A 20,129-nucleotide genomic window follows, 5' to 3' on the forward strand; every position below is an offset into this window, starting at 1 on the left:
GCTTCCTAAGGCCCACTTGACTCACACTCCAAGATGTCTGGCTCTAGGTGAGTGATCACACCATAATCGTTATCCAGGACCTTTTTTGCATAGTTCTATGTATTCTTGCCACCTCTTCTTAATCTCTTCTGCTTCTCTTAGGTCCTTATTGTTTCTGTTCCTTATTGTGCTGATCCTTGCATGAAATGTTCCCTTGATATCTCCAATATTCTTGAAAAACTCTTTAGTCTTTCCCATTCGATCGTTTTCCCCTATTTCTTTGCACTGTTCATTTAAGAATGCCTTTTATCTCTCCCTGCTATTCTCTGGAACTCTGCATTCAGTTAGGTATATCTTTCCCTTTCTCCCTTGCCTTTTGATTTTCTTCTTTCGTCAGCTATTTGTAAAGCCTCCTCAGAAAACCAATTTGCCTTCCTGCATTTCTTTTTCTTCGGGATAGTTTTGGTCACCACCTCCTGTACAATATTACAAACCTCTGTCCACAGTTCTTCAGGCACTCTGTCTACCAGAACTAATCCCTTGAATCTATTCATCACCTCCACTGTACAACCATAAAAGGATTTGATTTAGGTCATACCTGGCCTAGTGGTTTTCCCTACTTTCTTCCATTTAAGCCTGAATTTTGCAATAAAGAGCTTGTATTCCAAGCCACAGTCAGCTCCAGGTTTGAGGTATACTTGATTTACAATACTACATTATTTTCAGATGTAAACCACAGTGGTCAAAATTTTTACAGATTCTACTCCACGTATACTTAGTACAAGGGTTGTGACCTGCTCCCACTGCAGAGGGTCAGCCCCACATACGCCACCAAAGGTCTAGGAGCAGAGACACGCACCACAGTCAAGGGGTTTATGGTCCCCAGGGCCGCTCCTAACTGGACCTGAAGCTCAGCACTTTGCGGCATCATCAAAACCCCCGACCTGCTGGCCTTTCATCCTCACAGAGAACAAAGAGGGAAGGTGCCCACTTCCTACTCACTCGGCTGGGAGGGAGACGTTTGGCAGTAGAAGAGGCAGGACAATAGCTACCTGTGTGCGACGCCTCCAAGGAAATGTCTATCCACACCCTGGCCGGGACTCCTGCCGTCAACCAACAAAAGGCAACTGATCAAAGGGACAGTCCACGTGTTAACAGGTGATCTGGCTGAGTCTCTGAAGACGGTGGGCAAGAAGCCCCATCTGTGTTTGGAGCCATCAGCTGGACTCCATCAAGAACGCGAGATCTCCCCAATGTCTACATCATTCATGGTCCCGGAGGTACTGCCAACGAGGGCAAAGGCTCCCGGACAAAGACAGAGTGTGACCAGATGTGTTTGCCTGAGGCTCTGATGCCAGACTACACGCCACCGAGATTAATCAGATATCCAGCCAGACCGTTTTCAGCAGAGAAAACTGCTAGAAGCCCCTATCTGCTCCCTTCCCCAGCTGGCTCCCACACCCACCGCCTGCCACTTGGCTCGGAGATAGTGGTTGGGTTTATCTGGGCACAGTTACTACTTGTTACACATTAAACAATGAAGATTAGAAATGGTTACATAACGCCACCACCCCACAGCTAACGTCCACAGGGGCCATGGGATCCCAACTCTGGGGACAGGATGGCCAGAGACCGGTCCAGGATCCCAGGTCCTGAGAACTCACACCCCTGGAGCCCCTCTGCCGCCAAAAGCCACAGCTAGGAGGGTGCACTGCTGACCACCAGGGCCTGGGCAGGTGGCCCTGGGTTGGCCCCTCCCGGCTAGGGAGTGGACCAGAGCAGAGACCACTGTGGGCTGGACCCCGGCGCATCCTGGTGTCAGCCCACTACAGGCTGTGCTAGAGCCACCGCATGTCACTGCATGCTGGCAGGCAGGGCGCAGGCACCACAGGCAGGGCGCATGCAACTCCACCCCTAATCAGGAGCCTTCTGAACAGAAAACCAGATCCTGGGGTCTTTGGCACCCCTGTGCTGTGCTTTGTCATTCAGTCATGTCCGACTCTCTGAGACCCCATGGACTGTAGTCAGCCAGGCTCCTCTGTCCACGGGGATTCTTCAGGCAAGAATACTGGAGTGGGTTGCCATGCCTATTGCCAGAGGATCTTCCCAACCAAGGGATCGAACCCAGGTCTCCCCCATTGCAGGCATTCTTTATCCCTAGACACCCCTAGATACAGCCAATCTGCTCTAACTCGGAGAAGCATGGAAGGCATCCCAGCGAGAGTGGGTTACCACCCTGCTTCAAAAATGCGCTGGACAGGACTCACTCCATCATTCCACATGTGCGCACAGAACCCTACAGCAGCCCCCTGGCCTGCTGTCCTAGGCACACTCCTCTGCTTCAGGGGGAGGGCACTTCTAAGCCGGCCAGGTGCACCGTGAGATCCAGGACCACACTCCACGTGACAATGAATGGTCCACGACCTTGTAGCCTCTGGATCCCTGGTTCTCAAGGCTCTTCCAAACAACCCCTTCCTCCCTCCATTATCCCATCTGCTTCCCTCTAGGCCACCTCCACCCTGATGGACAAGGACACACTGGCCACTGTCAGATGCCAAAGTCCTCCTTACCCACCCTCAAAGCCCTGCAGAGCCCAACGCGTGGGGAAGTCTGAGTCAGACACAAGACTGGGCACCTCGACTCTCCTCATACCTCTGGGGCCCACGTGACCATCAAGGCCAGCCAGTTCTAGTTTTCCAGGGTCATACCTGCCCCAAAATGTCAGAGCAAGAATAGCAGGGACGGGAAAGGCTATTTCTTGAAGTCACAAGTGTAAAGCTATTGGATGTCATGGAGAAAGCAGGGCTTTATTTTAAAACGATCGAGGAACTTCCCTGGTTGTCCAGTGGCTAAGATTCCAAGTTCCCAGTGCAGGGGGCCCAGGTTCAATTCCTGGTCAGGGAACTAAATCCCACATACCACAACTAAGAGTTTGCAAGCTGCAATTGAAGAGCTTGAGTGCCACAACAAATGAAGATCCCACGTGCCATTAAGCAAGACCCGGCGCAGCCAAACAAAGGACAGTTAAAAAAAAAAAGATACAAAGAAAATAACACACTACATGTAAGCAGGTCCTGTGCTAATCACTTCATATACATTCCACACATTCCACACATATAACCATACACACACAAATGCAAACACAGCCCTGAAACAAAGGATGACGAAGGCCGAGAGTAAGTGACTTGCATGAGGTGTCCAAGCAAGTGCTCCCTACCAGAGCATGTGGTAGGAAGGGCTGGGAGCTGTCCATGGCCCTTAGAACACTAAACTCGGATGTGGTGCCACGGTCGGTCACAGGTACAGGGAGCGGCCCACTGGGGTGCCGTGTTCAGATGCAGAGAAGCCACCAGCATGCAGCTCCCGGGACAAGCAGTGAAAAGAGTGGGTGAAGAAGAGCAGAAATTCACCCCAGGAGGATGGGATCCACGGTGATCAAGACTCTGTTCTTTCAATATTTTAAAGTCAATCCAATGAAAGCTGGGGAGGCTGGTTCTGAGAGCAGAACTAGCAGGGTGTCCAACCTCAAGTGCAGGACCACGAGCCCTCCTCCCAGTCTGGGCCGATCACCACAGCTTGGAGGTAGACACTGCGGAGGGAACCAAGGCACAGGATCCAACCCTGAGAATCCAGAAGAAATCAACGTGCACAGGGATGACCTGGCCACGGTCCCAGAGACAGTCCCCGGAGGAGAGAGCCAGCTTTCTTCTGGGATCTGGACCTCAGGCGGTTCTGCCGCTCCTCGAGGTGTGCCGGCCCACCCGGCCACTGCTCCCACCCTGGATGCGAGCTCCTGGACCTGACCACACGTGCCCTGCAGCCTCGGGAGCAGAAACGGAGGGCCTCCAGAGGGGATCTTTTAAAAGGCATAAAGCTGGGGGCAGGGGAGGGGGCTCACTCACAAATCTAAGAGCAGAACACCCAGCCAGGAGAGGAGATGGAGACCCAGGCGCCACAAACCCCAAGCATCAGGAACAAGGAAGCAAGAGGGGGCCCACGGGAAGTGCAGGGCTCAGTCTGATCCCTTGAGGCCCTGCTCTCACTCCAGGCATGTGGGTTCCTCTCCTGAACCAGTAACAGGGCTCCTGGTACCACTATGAGCACAGCTGCTGATGCCGAACAGCTGACAGCCCCAGACTACCACTGCCCTCCTAGTCACGGTGGAGAAGAGGCTTCTTCAGACAGTCTGGCTGCCAAGGAGAAGAGACCCCATACAGGGGCCCCAGGGTCTCCCCACACAATGAGGGCAACCAAATGGCCATACCCCGAGGCCCAGCATCTGCCTTCCAGTGACCTCGTTGAACACCGGCGGCACAGCAGGGCCCAGACATCAAAGCAAAGCCTTGAGCCCTAAAGACGAAGGTCACGCAGAATGGGTAGGACAGCACCCTTCAGCCTCACCTGCCTGGGCCCCTGTGTGGCCGCGGCTGGAGAGAACAGTGTGGGTGCGGGTAAGACAAGCCCCGAGGCCAAGGGCCACGTGCCACAAGGCCTTTTCCAAGCACCCACAGCTCCACGGAGGGAATGGGCAACAACCAATAGCTCTTCCTCTCCCCCACCGCCCCCAGGACTGTCTGGGGATCACAACATTGGACCATCAGCTTCTCTCAGTGGCCCAGGTGGCCAGCGAGGGGCCAGCCTCAGGGCCCACCCTCCCTCCCCTCACAATGCCTCCCTCAGTAAGGAAAGAAAGTACAGTCGCTCAGTCGTGTCCGACCCTTTGAGACCCCATGGGCTGTAGCCCACCAGGCTCCTCTGTTCATGGGATTCTCCAGGCAAGAGTACTGGAGTGGGTTGCCATTTCCTCCTCCAGGGGATCTTGCTGACCCAGGGATCAAACCTGGGTCTACTGCATTGCAGATTCTTCACCCTCTGAGCCACAGATAAGTTCTTGCTTGTCATAAACTCTGCTTTCTGGGTAAGCCAAAAGTGCACAAAAAGAAATAATGTAAAAATTGGAGAGAAGAGAAACTATGGAAGAAAGAGCCCCCCTCCCCCCAAAAAAGGAAGTATATCCAAAAAGAGGTTTAAGAAAGTCGTGCATCTGTGATGTGAGACAGCAGTGCTGCGCCATGAAAGCGGGGGCGGTGGTTCGGACAGTGATGCTCCACGGCAGGCCCACCGCCTGTGACACACTCCCCGGAGGCGCAGCTGGTGAAGAACCCGCCTGCGCTGCAGGAGGCCTGGGCTCCATCCCTGGGTCGCGAAGATCCCCTGGAGAAGGGAAAGGCTACCCACTCCAGAATTCTGGCCTGCAGAATCCCCATGGAGAGAGGACCTTTCGAGCTACAGTCCAAGGGGTGGCACAGAGTCAGACACGACGGAGCGCCTTCATTCACTGGTTGGGGATGTTGACAGTGGGGAGATTTGGGGGCAGTAGAGCAAGGAGTATAAACAGTAAATCTCCATATTTTCTGCTCAATTTTGCAGTAACTGTAAAACTGGTCCAAAAAGTAAAGTCTAAATAAAGTAAAAATAATAATAATCAAAAAAGAAATAAAGAGGTCCTTAGAAGTTAACAATGAAAACAAAAATTTAAAATCCAGTTAAAAGCCAAGTTGATATACTCTACAACTTAAAAGAACTCAACGAAATAAAAGATAGAGAACAAGTCCAGCAGCTAACCATGAAATAAAAGTGATTCTAGGAAGAAAGAAGAGAAAATTGGGGGAGAGGAAAGAAATTAAAGAACTAATTTTAAAAAATCGGAGTCTCCAGCTTGAAAGAGCCTTGATGTGCTCTGCACAATACATATAGATGCCCAACAAGGCATAGCTACAAGGAATTTTTGAATAAAGACACAAAGAGAAAATCCTACAAGTTTCCAGACATGGAAAAAATAAATGAATAAAAGATAAATAAAACACTGAAAAGTGAAGGGTTATAATAAGGACATTTTTGGACAAGCAAAGTCTCAAAAAGCTTGAATGCATCTCTTCTTTGGAAGCTATTATGAAATGCTCTCCATCAAACTGTGGGAAGAAACCACAAAACAGGGATCAAGAGAGCCAAGAGAAGAACAAAGGGCCCGCCTGGGACCATGGAGGAGGAGACGGGGATAGAGCTGAGCAGGGAGGCTGGAGGGCAGCCAGGCCCCTGGGGACAAAAGGCACACCAGAGACTGTTTCCCAGAGACACAACTAGCTGGATACCTCAAGGTGTCCAAGAGAATATTTGCACACCTGTGTTGGCTTGGAGTGGGGGTTGGGGTAGGGAGCAGTAAGTACATAAACTACCAAGCAAAGGCAAATACAACTCCAGAAGAAAACAAGACGTCCTGGAAGACAGAGAAAGTGATCCCAGCACACGCATCTGGACCACGGCAGCCGCAGGGTGTGCTGGTCCAGCCACTCTCACCAGGGACGACAGGAGACAGGATGTACAGGTCAGGATGCGAATGAGACGGAGGTCCACTCCTCACCTTCCAAGAAGGGTAAAAGAATCCCACACGAAGCTGAGCTTTGGGTGGGTGGGGGAGAAAGACAGGTGGTAAGGAACTGCAATACATTATTAAACATCTGCTTAGAAATACGGAGATGAATACAGAAAATGTTGATAAGCCTGGTTACTTCTGGGCAACTGACTCTTCAAACTACGTACATGTATTGCTCTGATTAAAACAAAAAACTAAACTTCAAAAGTCTGCCCGAGGTATTGAGGGATTAGAAAGCTCCTGACCCTTTAAATGGACACAACTTGTGTGGGTAAGCCAGGCCAGGAGAGTGGAAGACAGGGCCCCAGCTGGGAAGAGAAGGACACGACATAGGCCAGGGGTGTCCACCACGGCCCTGCAGGCCCCGGGGTGGGGAAGGGCCAGGCCAGGTCTGCAGTTAGGTGATGACCAAACCAGGGAGCGAGAAGCCACCCTGACTTGCCCCTCCTCCACTGGGAGATGCTGAGAGGTCTCATGCATTCCTTCATCTATAGAAACATCCTGGCAGGGTCCCATGAAACCTACACAGTTCTTCAGAGGAATCCAACAGCATTTTGGAGCAAGAAACCTGGAGGCTTTGGGGTGACACACCCACAATCTGTGCTGGTCCACACAGGACATCACCCAGCTCAACCTCCCAGCCAATGGGAAGATTCCCCAAGCAGGGTCCCAGATTTCATGCCGGCATCACCCTCAGGCCTGACGAGACCTCCTATGCACATGATGTGTTCAGTCGTTTCAGGCATGTCTGACTCTTTGCGACCCCATGGACTGTAGTCCACCAGGCTCCTCCATCCATGGGATTCTCCGGGCAAGAATACTGGAGAGGGTTACCATTTCCTCCTCCAGGGGATCTTCCCCATCCAGGGATGGAACCTGTCTCCTGTGCTTCCTGCATTGGCAGACAGGTTCTTTACCACTGAGCCCCCCAGGAAGCCTGTGTGCATGATGCTACCGTACAAACCCCTGAATGGAAACGCTCCTCAGTTTGTAGCAGCTTTTTGGTCAAGATGAGTTTCTTGGAGCAGAGAATCCTAAGATTATTACTGATACGGGATATAATTAAAGTCTTCATATTAAAGTGTGTTCACAACTCATAAAAGACTGGAAGAAAACACTCCCAGGGATGAAAGTTTCCCAAAAAAATAAACCAAAAGCCCAGCAGGTGGGAGAAGTGAGTACTCGCAGGGTCTCTCCCCTCCAACAAGCATCTCAAATTTGATCCAGGTGGCTGGGGGTCCCTTGCTGTTGGTAGCCACATGACAGGGGGTCTCCAGGTACCTTCTGGGTTCTCTCCTGCAGAGTGAGACAACGGTGAGCTCGCAGCCAGGGCCAGACAGGCAGGTCGCCGGTCAGTGTCAGGGGCAGCGTGCAGACAGCTGAAGATCCCAGCCACCCAACGCAGTTTCAGCTGCAGTAACAGTGAAGAGGGCAAAAACACAGCAAACTCTTTCCAGGCCACGTGCTTTCTGAGCCTGTGCTACCAGGCGAGATTGCGGCTATTAGTACCCGGGCCCGCTGACCTGGCTCCAAGACCCAGCCAGACTTCTGGAAGATGCGAGGCTGCCAACAGCACCGCCCCAGACACGGTGCAGGAGCCACTTGGACAGGCAGCCCATCAGGATGTGTGGTTCACGTGCATTTTAGTCCCAGCTGAGCTAGGTGTCTGTGCAGACTCCAGACACCGAGCACCCTGGGGTCCTAAAGACAGAGGCCACCAGGCCCCGTGTACCTGCGCCCAGCGGTCTCCATACAGGCATCCAGCATCACAGTGTGTCTGAGCCTGTGTATCTCAGCCACTGCAAATGTCTTGTTCCTGGTCACAAAGAACCAATTTTTGATGTCTGTTCTTCCCCATGGTCTGGTTCAAGTGGTCTGTGGCCAGGCGAGGTCTCCATCCCACCATCTACCTCTGCTCATAGCATCCTACCCATGGGCTGCTCTGAGGCCAGGAGAGGCTTCCCGCTCACACTGACTGGTGCTGAAGGCAGAATTCAGCCAGTGACACAAGGTTTTGTACAGCTAATGGGTCCAGAATCAAAAATACAAAAAAAGTAAGTCTTCTAATTAATAGAAAGAGACCTCGTAAATTAACAGAAAGCAGCATGACCCAGCACGCAAGCTGTTCTAAGGCAGGCTTAGGGTCACAGACGCAGCATCTCTGAGCTCTCACCACGTACCAAGGTGCACACAACCCCAGAGGCACCCCACCTTCCCTGCAGGTCGGCACCCCTGTGACTCTCGTTTTACAATGAGCTAGTAAAAGCTAGCTCAATGAGCTCACCCCGCTGCTTAAAGAAGATCAGGAGTCCAGCTGAGGCAGAGTGCCCAGTGGAGTCATCAGTATCGTCCACCCACCTGGGCAAAAGCAGAAAAGAGCAACATGGTGGCAAAGGAGATGCTAAAACACACAGTCCAACCTGGCAGAGGAAGCCCAAATGGGAAACCCCTCAAATCAGGGGTCTGAACAATCAAGGAAATCACGCCCCAAGCCAGATGTAAAGTCACTGGTGGAAAAACAGGAGCAATGTTCGAGTTTTCCCAGTCACACCCAGTCATGACCCACTAACTTCATCCTATGCGTCTGGGCAGGGATTCTAAAGCAAGACTATGACTTAAGTTATTTCTACCTCAACATCCACCCAGATGAACAAAAGAACACTCAAGCAGGCCAGGCTCCGCTTATTCTCAAGCCCACCTCTCCCACTAGAGGAGCAAAAAGGGGTATCTCCTCAGAGTTGTTTTATCCCCAAAGCAGAAAGTCATGAGCACTCATTTCTAACTCTGGGGTGATTTTTGATGGCTTTTTTTGGTCTCAAAAACAGTCGTCCCATTTTTCCTTGTTATTACAGAAAAGCCAACAGACTGGTGATTTTAAGCCTTACCTGCTCTCATCTCCTTACAGTCAACAAGACATGATCATCAGGAGCAGGGACACCAAACAGAGAAGGTGGGGGAACAGACAGCTCCCCAGAAACATGCCATGAAGCATTAACACAATGTACACGCCAGCCAGCGCCTGAACGGATGTGATCAGTTTTACACCCGTTGGTGCAAAAACCTTGTTGACGGTTCCCAGATCCCCAAAGCACCCATTTGCCCACCAAGTCACTTGTCTGTTCTAATATCTTCCTTAATCTTCCAAATGGCCAGTTAAGCAAAAGATAAAGACAGGTGAAATAAAGTCTCAACAAGCAGAAAAAGTTTTAGTGAAATTATGAACATATGACTGACTACATACATGAAAAGCAAAACAAATGTTTTCTCTTTACAGATCCACACGATTCCACGTTGGTTTGACAGCATGAGAAACTGACCAAGGCATCACACTCCAAGCCGTAAACACATACACTTCCTCCCGCGAAGCAGGACAGAACTCCCTACAGTCAGTGTCAGAGTTCTGACAGGGAGACCAGCCAACCACCATGCATGGCTCTTTGCACCAGCGGTTAAGAGTTGGACAGAATTCCAAGGAAATAAGTTCCTTAAACTATGTCATCTTGAAAGTTTTATCAGCTATACCAACCTAGAATTTCTAAAGCTGTAAGAGGAAGGTAAAGACACGGTGGATGTCTTTGTTCATGCAGGAGCTTGGTTTCTATACATTGACAAGTCTTAGAACAGCCTCATCATCCAAAGCAAAAGTTTGAGAGTCTGGCTTTGTTCCCCTCTCCCGTTTGAGGGTCAATGGCCACAGAGATGGTCACTGTAACTGGGCCAGGCCTGTCCAGGTTCGGATCCTGGCAGCTACCACGCTACAAGCCCTGGCATGAACCTGCCCAGCTCCAGGTTCCTAGTCCACAATGAAAGGCATTTTGCCCAGTCCAAAAGCTGTACACACCACGGGCAATACCCAGTAGAAGACTTTAGCGGGGCACAGCTTTTATTAAAACACAGTTCTTATTACAGTAAACATAACCACCATATCAGACTCATGACTTCGTGGTATCAAAATTTCCTTCCAAAACAAATGTGTATCTAAGCACAAAAAGTGAGCGGACAAAAGAAAACAATGATAACAGCCTAGTGATAGGGCAGGTATCCAGGAGCCACGGGAATGGGAACAGAGTCTGCTGGTTCTCCGGGTGTGTGACCAGCCCAGGGACGCTCCTAGGGCCATTTCTCTTTTAGATGCAAAGAAGCCTGAACCACAGAGAACTGAAAAAAAAATAGTTCTGGCATTTGCCAGCCATGTGTTTGGACATGCAATTTTTAACCTTCTGAGCCTGGGTTTGTGCGTGTCTGATTCTTTGCCACCCCACGGACTATAGCCCACCTCCTTGGTCCATGGGATTCTCTAGGCAAGAATACTGGACTGGGCTGCCATTTCCTACTCCAGGGAATCTTCCTGACCCAGGGGCCAAACCTGAGTCTCTTACATCCATCTCCTGCATTAGTTGGTGGGTTCTTTACCACTAGCGCCACCTGGAAGCCCAAGCCTCAGTTTCCAAACCTGTAAAATGGGGAGCAGGAGGGTGCAGAGGATTAAAAGTAATCAGGCTTTGAACGTGTCCCATAGACAGTGAAATGCCACACAAGTATCCCTTGCTGCACTTCTCAGTTACTTCCCAGTTGCTGGGTGTGTGACTGTCCTCAAATTCCCTCCCCGTGATCTGGGGATTGGCCTTCTCTTTCAAATGTGTCCAATAAAACTCAAATATTATATGCAATAATCCTAGAGTTCTGATTCTTAATCGGAAAACCTAGTCATCTAGAACCATTCCTGGAAACACTTTGGTTTCAGAGCTTTTTTCCTAAACAAAATACTAACCTAAAAGACACCACCATCACCAGAAGTCAGAACTTCTTTGGCCACAGAAACCTAGAACCTATTTTTCCTCCTGGAAAGAACGAAGGAATCAGCGAGTCAACTCCTATTAAAAACGTCCGGCTTGGTGCTGTAAACCCTAGTCAACGCCTGTTGCTGTGTTAACATGTGTTCTTAGTAAAACTGAGCGAAACGTTAGAGAAAACACCACTTCGGAAACTCGGGGGCTCCGAACCGCTGAATCAGCATTTTCAGAAACAAAGTGTTCTGGGTTAGGCCTTGTAAACAGCAGCAAAGAGCAAGTTGTGCAATAACGCGTGTTTACTCACGAGCGCTACTTGTTTGGGTCTTTTCTCCGCATCTCTTGAATGAAGCTGGGGACAACGTTTGCAATAAAGCTTTCTCTCCAAGGAATGCATCAGAAAGATTCGGGCCCGGGCAAAGTCACCTGTGGCTCCCCTACGTGACCCACCGTCTCACCGAGACAAATGACAGAAACTTGGCGTTTCTTCCAACCCCAAGACAAGAAAAACACAATAAAAAGTAGAGAATGTCTCATTTCCATAACGCACATGCTCCAGGGCCGTCCTCAGGCAGGCGCGGGGAGAGGCGATCCAGAGGCCGAGAGTTGCATCAGAATCGCCTTCGGAGAACCGCACGGCTGTTATCAGGTTTCCCCGGCTGGCGGGCCGCTAACCCGCGAACCCTCGACTTAGGGTTAGGCCCTGGGGGCGGGGAGACGGGTCGCCAGCAGAACCAAAGGGAAAGATCCCAGTATCTGCCTCGCTCCGGCTCCGGAGGGTCCGGCCCCACCGCCAGAGCACGGGCGCACTGGGGGCTGCAGGGGCGCGCGGCGCCCACCCTCCAGGCGATCCGGGAGCGCGGCCTTGGCCCTGACCGCCCGGCGGCGCAGCCCCCACCCCGGCCCGGCCCGTGAGCCGCCGGCGTCGGACAGGAGGGCTCCAGAGGGCGCCGCCCGGGCTCCCCGGTTCCCCGGGGTCGCCGACGCCGAGCGCCGCGCCCGGTCCCCGCCCTCGCGCGTCGCAGCCCCCGGCCCGAGGCGACGCCCTTCCGCCCGCCGCGCCCCCGCGGCGCCCGGCGTCCCCGGCCCGGGCGGCCCGCGCGCAGACAATGACGCCGGGACTGCAGCCCGCCCGCCCGCCGGCCACAAAGTAACTTGGCGCCTCGCTCGCCGCCCAACTCCGTACCTGCCACGGCGCCGTTCCCGGCCGCCTCCGCCTGGCCGCCCGCGACCCTCGGCGCGGCCGGGGCGGCGCGCGTCCCGCGAGGCAAGGGCGGCGCGCAGGGCGGTCCCGGCCCCCGCGTGCCGCCGCCCGGGGACCGCGCGCAAACTTTGACTCCGCGCGGGGCTCCGCGGCTTCCGAGCGCCCAGCCCGCCACGGCGCGCCGCTCGCGTCCCTTCCTGCCTCCTCCCGGCCTCCCCACCCCCTCGATGGGCTTTAAACCCGCCCGGCCCCGCCCGCCGCCGCCGCCGCCTCCACCTCCGCCGCCTCCGCCTCCTCCCCCGGTCGCTTTTCCTGCTCCTCCTCCCGCCGCCGCCGCTGCTGCCACCGCAGCCCGGACCGCTCGGGGCCGCCAGCGCGGGCAGGGCCGCGGCCTGGGCGCAGGGCGGGTCGCGGAGGGAGCTCGGGGCGCTGGCGGGGTGCGGGGCCGGGCGCTTCCGGAGGTCGCTGCTTCTGGGGGCTGGCACGGGGAACTGGAAGCCGGCAGCTGGGCGTGGGCGCCCGGATCCCTCGTCCCGCTCTCGGGACTCCCGGACGTGGAACCGCGACCACCCAGCCTGGAGCGCCCTCGAAACACACATCAGACCTCTCCTGGAAGGCAATTTGCAAGCGAATTCTTTGAAACTCAAGTTGAAACTGTGCGGGCCCATTCCCTGTCCCGGGCGCAGCGGGAAGACTGCACGGAGGAGCCTGAGGAGCGGCTGCTGGACTGGCTGTGCCTTGGGCTGCGGTCCCGCCTGGAACCGGGGAACCCGGGCTTCAGCGTCCGCCCGCCGCTGGCGGGGTCTGGAGCCTTGACCCTCGTAGCCACAGTTTCCCTATCTGCGTACCCGCCCGGGAGCGCGCGTGGAGTGGGAGGCCCTGCTTATTTTCTTTATACTAACAGGCCTCAAAGTCCTTGTCTTTGCAATAGGCTAATAAGCCCGCCTACGAGTAATGTCCTGAGGGTTAAATGAGATGTTAACTTGTAACATAAAGCGAAAGGTAAGAAGGAACCCCTGCGTTCATCGACGTCATTGTAATTAACATGACTGTTAATATCTCTATCGAATCAAAATTATAATACAAATAGGATAATAACAATAATTATGTCTTTTTCTGGGATTTGATATTATAAAAGCAGCTGCACTAATAACTTACCTTCGTTGAGCGTGCGTTTTGTGCCAAACATTTCATTAATCCTCTGATTTCACCCTCTGAGCTTGTTTTAGGAGATGCCCACTGCACAGACTAGGAAACCCAGTCTCCCAGAGGTTAGATAATTTGCTGAAGGTCAGAGACATTACTTTGCCAACAAAGGTCCGTCTAGTCAAAGCTTTGTTTTTTCCAGTAGTCATGTATGGATGTGAGAGTTGGACTATAAAGAAAGTTGAGCGCTGGAGAATTGATGCTTGAACTGTGGTGTTGGAGAACTCTTGAGAGTCCCTTGGACTGCAGGGAGATCCAACCAGTCCATCCTAAAGGAAATCAGTCCTGAATATTCAATGGAAGGACTAGTGCTGAAGCTGAAACTCCAATGCTTTGGCCACCGGATGCAAAGAACTGACTCATTTGAAAAGACCCTGATGCTGGGAAAGATTGAAGGCAGGAGAAGAAGGGGAGGACAGAGGATGAGATGGTTGGATGGCATCACCAACTCAATGGACATGAATTTGAGTAAGCTCTGGGAATTGGTGATGGACAGGGAAGCCTGGTGTGCTGCAGTCCACGAGGTTGAAAAGAGTTGGACATGACTGAGTTCAGTTGGAACTGAACTGAACTGAAGTAGCTCCTAAGTGCAGAATAAGGATTCTGCCAAAACCCTTTAGGGCACTTTTTATAACTTTTGTGTTTCCCACCTTTGGCCTGATTTATCCAGAAAAGTTCATCCTTTCTTATAACTGAAATAAGCATCCTGAAAATATCTCCCCGTTGGTCCAAGTTCAGAAAACCCTATGAAACATCTAGAAAGAATAATGCAAAGGAACTTAGTTCCTGGAAGAACTTAACACAAAGATTCCTGTAATAGACAAAGGATCCAGAGCAAATTAAAGAGGAAAAAGACATGGGCCACTTGTGGAGAGCCATGTAAGTTTGACTCTTAACAGTTTTGCCAAAGGTTCCAGTCAGCAAGGAGACCGTGAACCAGCCAGAAAGCCTGATAGACAAAGGGCTTTTATAGGTGTTTGAAAAGCACCTTATATGTAGACATATTTTCCTGCATCATTTCTAAGTAAATTCCATACACTAAAGCCCCTTACCCCTATATATGGGCTTGTCAGTGGTAAAGAATCCTTCCAATGCAGGAGACAGGGGTTTGATCTCTGGTTTGGGAAGATCCTCTGGAGAAGGGAATGGCTACTCACTCCAGTATTCTTGTACAGGAAACCCCATGGACAGAGGAGCCTGGTGGGGTACAGTCCACGGTGTCACAAGGAATCAGGCGTGACTTAGTGAACAAACTCATGTATATTGTGATATGTCCTTCCTATGAGTAGGGATATTATTTATCATAACCACAGCACAGTTACAAAATTGTAGCTTAATAATGATAAACTATGTGCATCTATTCTTGGTCCAGATTCCAATTTTGCTAGTTGGCCTGACAATGTTCCTTATGGTATTTCTTTCCCCTCCCTCAAAAGATCCACTCAAGACTCAAGTGTCATATTTAGCTGTCTGAAAATGTATGGGTTTTCAAACACTACTCTTCACTGAGAAGGGATGAAAATAAATGTCCTCAAGTGTTTTCATGGTGACATCGATCCCCAGAATTCCTCAGACAAGCCCTCATTCCCCACATGTTCCAGCTCTGTGAGACCTTGCCTGCCTCTCCCTTCTGGGCAGGGCCTGCTCCTCACCACTGCATGATCCAAGTTCATGAACTTGTCACTCTTGTGGCTACAGAAGCTGCAGCTGTCCCCTGAGTGATGACCAGCCGATCCTGTGGGCAGGCTGCACCTTAGTGCCTTCCCCAGCTGCAAATTCCAAATGCCCACTGGCATTTGTTCAGAAGGATGGATGCCACCACCATGCAGTACAGCCACGAGGGTGTAAATTACCCTGGAGAACCAGCCTACTGGGTACAAGGCAGTGTGGCTTTGGGCTCAAGAGCCTCATCGAGGGAAATCCTATGGCTGCAATTATGTGTCAGCACAGAAAATGGGATTTCGTGATGATGAAGTATTCGGTTATCCCAGGATGTGCTAGAAGGCTCCTTTAGTTGCAAGGAGAGAATCTGATAGACTCTAATTACAATCAGAAATGAACTGATTAATACTTGTCTCCTCTGTTGGCTGTGGGCCTTGGAAGGAGTAAGCACACGCTGCTCACTAGGGCCGTTCCAGTAGGGGGAGTGCCTGGCACTGAGCGGGCACCTGGGGGTATGTCATCCTGCAGATGAATTCATCAGCAGATCAAATGAATGGAGAATGGGAATGCTGTGCCCTGGGGCCCAGGCTCCAGCTCCAATGCTGCCAATAGCCTTAACGAAGGAAAAGATCAAGATGAATGGCACCCTGAGAGTAAAATGCTCTGGCCAGAGTGGCCTGAATTCACTTCTGACCCCATGGGGGAAAGGTCAGGCCTGTAGCCCCACTGGGCCCAGGCAGGTGCGCCAGGAAGGCAGTGCTGTAAGCTGAAGTCAGCACTCAGGACTGGGGGTGGGAGCTGCCCGCAGTCAGGACATGAGCACAGTGCCCACCCAAGAAGCCTGGGGCCCATCCTGCCTTCCTGACAGAGTTCACCCCCCTGAGGTCACTGCATTTTTAACAGATTTCCCCACCAGTCACATGCCCACCCATGTTCCAAACAGGGTGATCCTTTGACTCTTCCAAACGAGAAATCCAGACTCCCTCCGGCATGCAGAAGGAAGACTTCCTGGAGGCAGCGATGCCCCAGTGGAGCCCTGGAGTATATCCAAGATGGTCAGTTCCACACAGAGGGAACCAGAGAAAAGGTTTCCCAGATGGAGGGAGACTTGCAGGCCCTGCCAAAGCCAAGGAAGAATTTGCCTAGTAGTTGCATTTCTTCATAGCATGAAGGCAGGAGAACATGAGTGCATCAGGGGGCTTGCTTGGCGAGAGACCAGGATGCAAAAGTAGGGAGGGACTTCGCTGTCATGCTCAGGCATTTCTACTTTATCCCAAAATGACATGTGGGTCCGATCTGCCTGTCTAGGGCTGACCAGCACCGTGCCCTCCCCTCATAGTGGAACTTCCCATAGATCCCCCTGCCCTTCTTTGGCCCCTACGTAGCAATTGATCTGCTCGGGGATGACAGTTGGTCCAAGGTGTGTGTTTGCTGGTGTGCAGAAGGATGGACCAGCCACATGCCAGCACCTGGGATCCAAAGCAGTTCTGGCCCGGGTAAGCCACAGCTGCTCTGGGCTCAGTCTTTGAAGAGAGAGGCTGAACGTCAGCCCCAGGGAGGTACCCTTTGTCTCCTGCTTCCCTGAGCCTGGGCTCCTGCAGCTCTTGTTTCAAATTTCCACCGAAACCCATTTTCCTTATGATGTTTTAACATGTAAAATTGTCCTTTTCCTTTGGAAGCTTGAATCAGATGACTTTACAGCCAGATATTCACTGAAGGATATTACCTATGTCTGGTTTTTATTGAGATTTAATTTGCTTTCAGGGACTTCCCTCAGTCCAGTGGTTAGGACTCTATTTCCATAGCTGGGGGCGCTGGTTTGATCCCTAGTCAGGGAATTTAGATCCCACAAAGCACAAGGTGCAGTCAATAATAATTTGCCTTCAGAAAAATTGACATTTTGCAGTTTTATAAAGATACACAGTTGTGTTACCATGACATCAGTAAAGATGTAGACAGTTTCATCTCCCCAAAAGGGTCCCTCATGCCCCCGCCCCACTCCTAGCAGCCACTGGGGTGTTTTCTGTCCTAATGATTTGCCTTTTCAAGATTGTCACATGAATGGAATCTCACAGTATGCAGCCTTTTATGTCTGACTTTTCACACTCAGTAGAATGCATTTGGGATTCATCCATGTCGATCTGTGAATCAACAGCTTGTTCCTTTTCAATGCTGATTGCTATTCCATGTATGGATGTTCCTCAATTAGTTCATCCTCTCACTAGCTGATTGATGTTTGGGCTATTTCCAGTTTGGGGCAATTACGAATTTGAAAAAAAAAAGGCTACGTGGGTTTTTCTAGGGTTGTAAGAAATTACCCAAGTAATTTCTCTTGGGTAAATAACTGGGGGCAAGATCATGGGGTCAAATGAAATGTGTTTAACTTTGGAAGAAATTGCCAAGCTACTAACAAAGTGACTCTGCCATTTGTGTCTGCACCAAAAATAATAATAATAATAATAATAATAATAATAATAAACAACAAATGTGTGAGTGTTTCTGTTCTATGTCTTGATCAGCACTTGGTATTGTAAGCCTTTTTAATTCTGGCCATCCTGACTGGTATATAATGATGTCTCATTCTGATTTTCATTCACGTTCTCCTCATGGCAAATAACCTTGAGCATTTTTTCATGTGCTTGCTTGTTATATGTATACATTTCTTTCTGAAGTATAGATCTCTGGTCCATTTTTTTTTACTGTTTATTTTCTTAACATTGAGTTCTAAGTGTTCTTTATATATTCTGCATACCTGTAGTTTAGCAGATATGTGTTTTGCAAATATATTCTCCCAGACTTTAAAAATTTTAACATTTACATGTTTCTGTCTTTAAAAGAACAAAGGTTTTTCATTTTGTAGGTTAAAAATTATCAGCGTGTCCTTTTGCATTTTTTTGTATCCCGTCTAAGAAATTCTTGCCAAATCCCATGGACAGAGGAGCCTGGTGGGCTGCAGTCCATGGGGTCGTGAAGAGTCAGATGCGACTGAGCGACTTCACTTTCACTTTTCATTTTCATGCATTGGAGAAGGAAATGGCAACCCACTCCAGTGTTCTTGCCTGGAGAATCCCAGGGATGGGGGAGCCTGATGGGCTGCCGTCTATGGGGTCGCACAGAGTTGGACATGCCTGAAGTGACTTAGCAGCAGCAGCAGCAACCCAAGGCTGTAACAATGATCTCCTATGTTTTCTCCTAGAAGTTTTACAGTTTTAAGCTCTATGGCAGGAAATGCAAGAAATGGATTCAATCCCTTGGTTAGGAAGATCCCCTGGTGTAGGAAATGGCAACCCGCTCCAGTATTCTTGCTGAAGAATCCCATAGACAGAGAAGCCTGGTGGGCTACAGTCTACGGGGTCACAAAGAGTCAGACACTACTGCATATGCCTACTATTTCACTCTACGGTCTAACACAAGTTAGTTTTTGTAACAACCTGTGGTGAGGGTCAGGTTTGGTTTGGTTTTGCATACAGATGTCAGCCTGCTCCGCTGGGTGACCTGCAGGAGCTGCGGGAGCCTATCTGGGTCACAGCTTGACCTAGCTGCATTGTGGGGCCAGGAGAACAGCTGGGGGGCTTCTGTTGGTGTGGACACTGGTGGTCTGTGACACAGAGGTCAGAGAAGGTGATCTTGGAGGCAGGCATTTGAGGGCCCTGGGTGAGACTGGAGGTTCCTGTCAAGGCAGAGGCGAGGCTGGGGGCAAGGAGAGGAAACACAGGAAGCTCCAGCAGGCAACCTGAGCACCAGGTGACTGTGGGCAGCGCATTTTTGGTTTGCTTGGTAGCGGGGAGAATGGGGGTGGTCTTACTGGGCTTAATATTTTTAGAAAAGGGTTAAAAGCCTGAATCTTTTGCCTATAATCACAGTCTCAGTTTCCCTTGAAAAATCAGCACATTTAGCAAAAGGCGTCCCTGTCCCCATGTGGCAGCTGGTCCCTGGGGCTGCTCTGCCTGGCCACGGGGCCCCAGGTTCACTCCGGGCTACTGTGCTGCATGGCCAAGATCAAGGCCCTCCCAAGGTGGAGAGGGGGAAGCCTCAGGTCATCCAAGTTGCCTGGAAATCCCGCTTCGACTGGTGTCTTGTGTCTGTGAGCTTTGAGGAACTGCGGATCCCCTCCCATGAGCCATACTTGTCTTCCAGGCTGTTTCTCAGGCAGCCACTCTGGTGGCTCTGCGCTTAGATGAGGCCATGGAGGCCACAGGCTAGCAGGGAGGGAGGCTCTGCTTCTCCTTCCATACGGTCTGTGGCTGGTGTGGGCATGAAACCTTTGCATCCCACCTCCACGCGCCATCTTCTTTGAAGGGTTGCCGTGCCTCAGGGTGCTCTGGGCCGCAAGGAATAGACCAGGGCTCACCACCAGCATCCAGGCCCCTGGCCCTGGCCACCCTCTGGTGCTGGCTTCTCCTGGGCGGAGGCCATGGTGCCTCTGGTGTAGACATGCAGCTCCCGACACTGGTGACCCTGACAGCTGTGGTCACAAGCACAGTGGGGACACATCTCCTCCTGTGCCTCCTTCCAGAAGCCACCAGAAGATTTATTCTCAAATGGCCAAAATATGATCTCAGGCCCATGCCCTAGCAGCAAAAATGTATAAAGATGGACATGGGACACTTCACCTGTAGATTGGGGAGCAGGTGGTAAGAAGAAAGAAGGCCCGGGAGGGTGGCTAGTAAATGGATAGCCAACCATCTCTGGACCTAAGGACATGGCCCTGTGACAGTGGGAAGCTGAGACCCCCACCTCCTAGGGAAGAAGTATCCTGGGAATTAGGATGGAGTGGGTGACATACACTTCTGAATCCCTTAAGTATCCAAACCCAGTTATGCCTCTAAATCAGGAGCTCTTTCCACCACTTAAA

The 20,129-nt window shown here is 51.3% G+C and overlaps 1 protein-coding gene across 14 annotated transcripts in view; it reads right to left on the reverse strand.

Annotated features, from left to right (window-relative positions):
* GRB10 (growth factor receptor bound protein 10) overlaps window positions 1-12,805 on the reverse strand; it is a 223,642-nt gene extending 210,837 nt beyond the window's left edge. For 9 of the 14 annotated variants that reach the window (XR_015163032.1, XM_086398030.1, XM_086398026.1 and 6 more), the window contains exon 1: window positions 12,389-12,615. The gene's annotated coding sequence lies outside the window, so the exon portion shown is untranslated. Of the gene's footprint in view, window positions 1-7,693; window positions 12,195-12,388; window positions 12,616-12,682 lie in introns of those variants that run through there. The other 5 variants (XR_015163033.1, XM_086398021.1, XM_086398019.1 and 2 more) reach the window with 5 other exon arrangements.
* Between the last annotated feature and the right edge of the window lie 7,324 nt (window positions 12,806-20,129).

This window comes from Bos grunniens, chromosome 4, assembly GCF_055505025.1.
Source record: "Bos grunniens cultivar Pamir isolate PY7600 chromosome 4, Bosgru_T2T1.0, whole genome shotgun sequence".
Taxonomy (NCBI): Eukaryota; Metazoa; Chordata; class Mammalia; order Artiodactyla; family Bovidae; genus Bos; species Bos grunniens.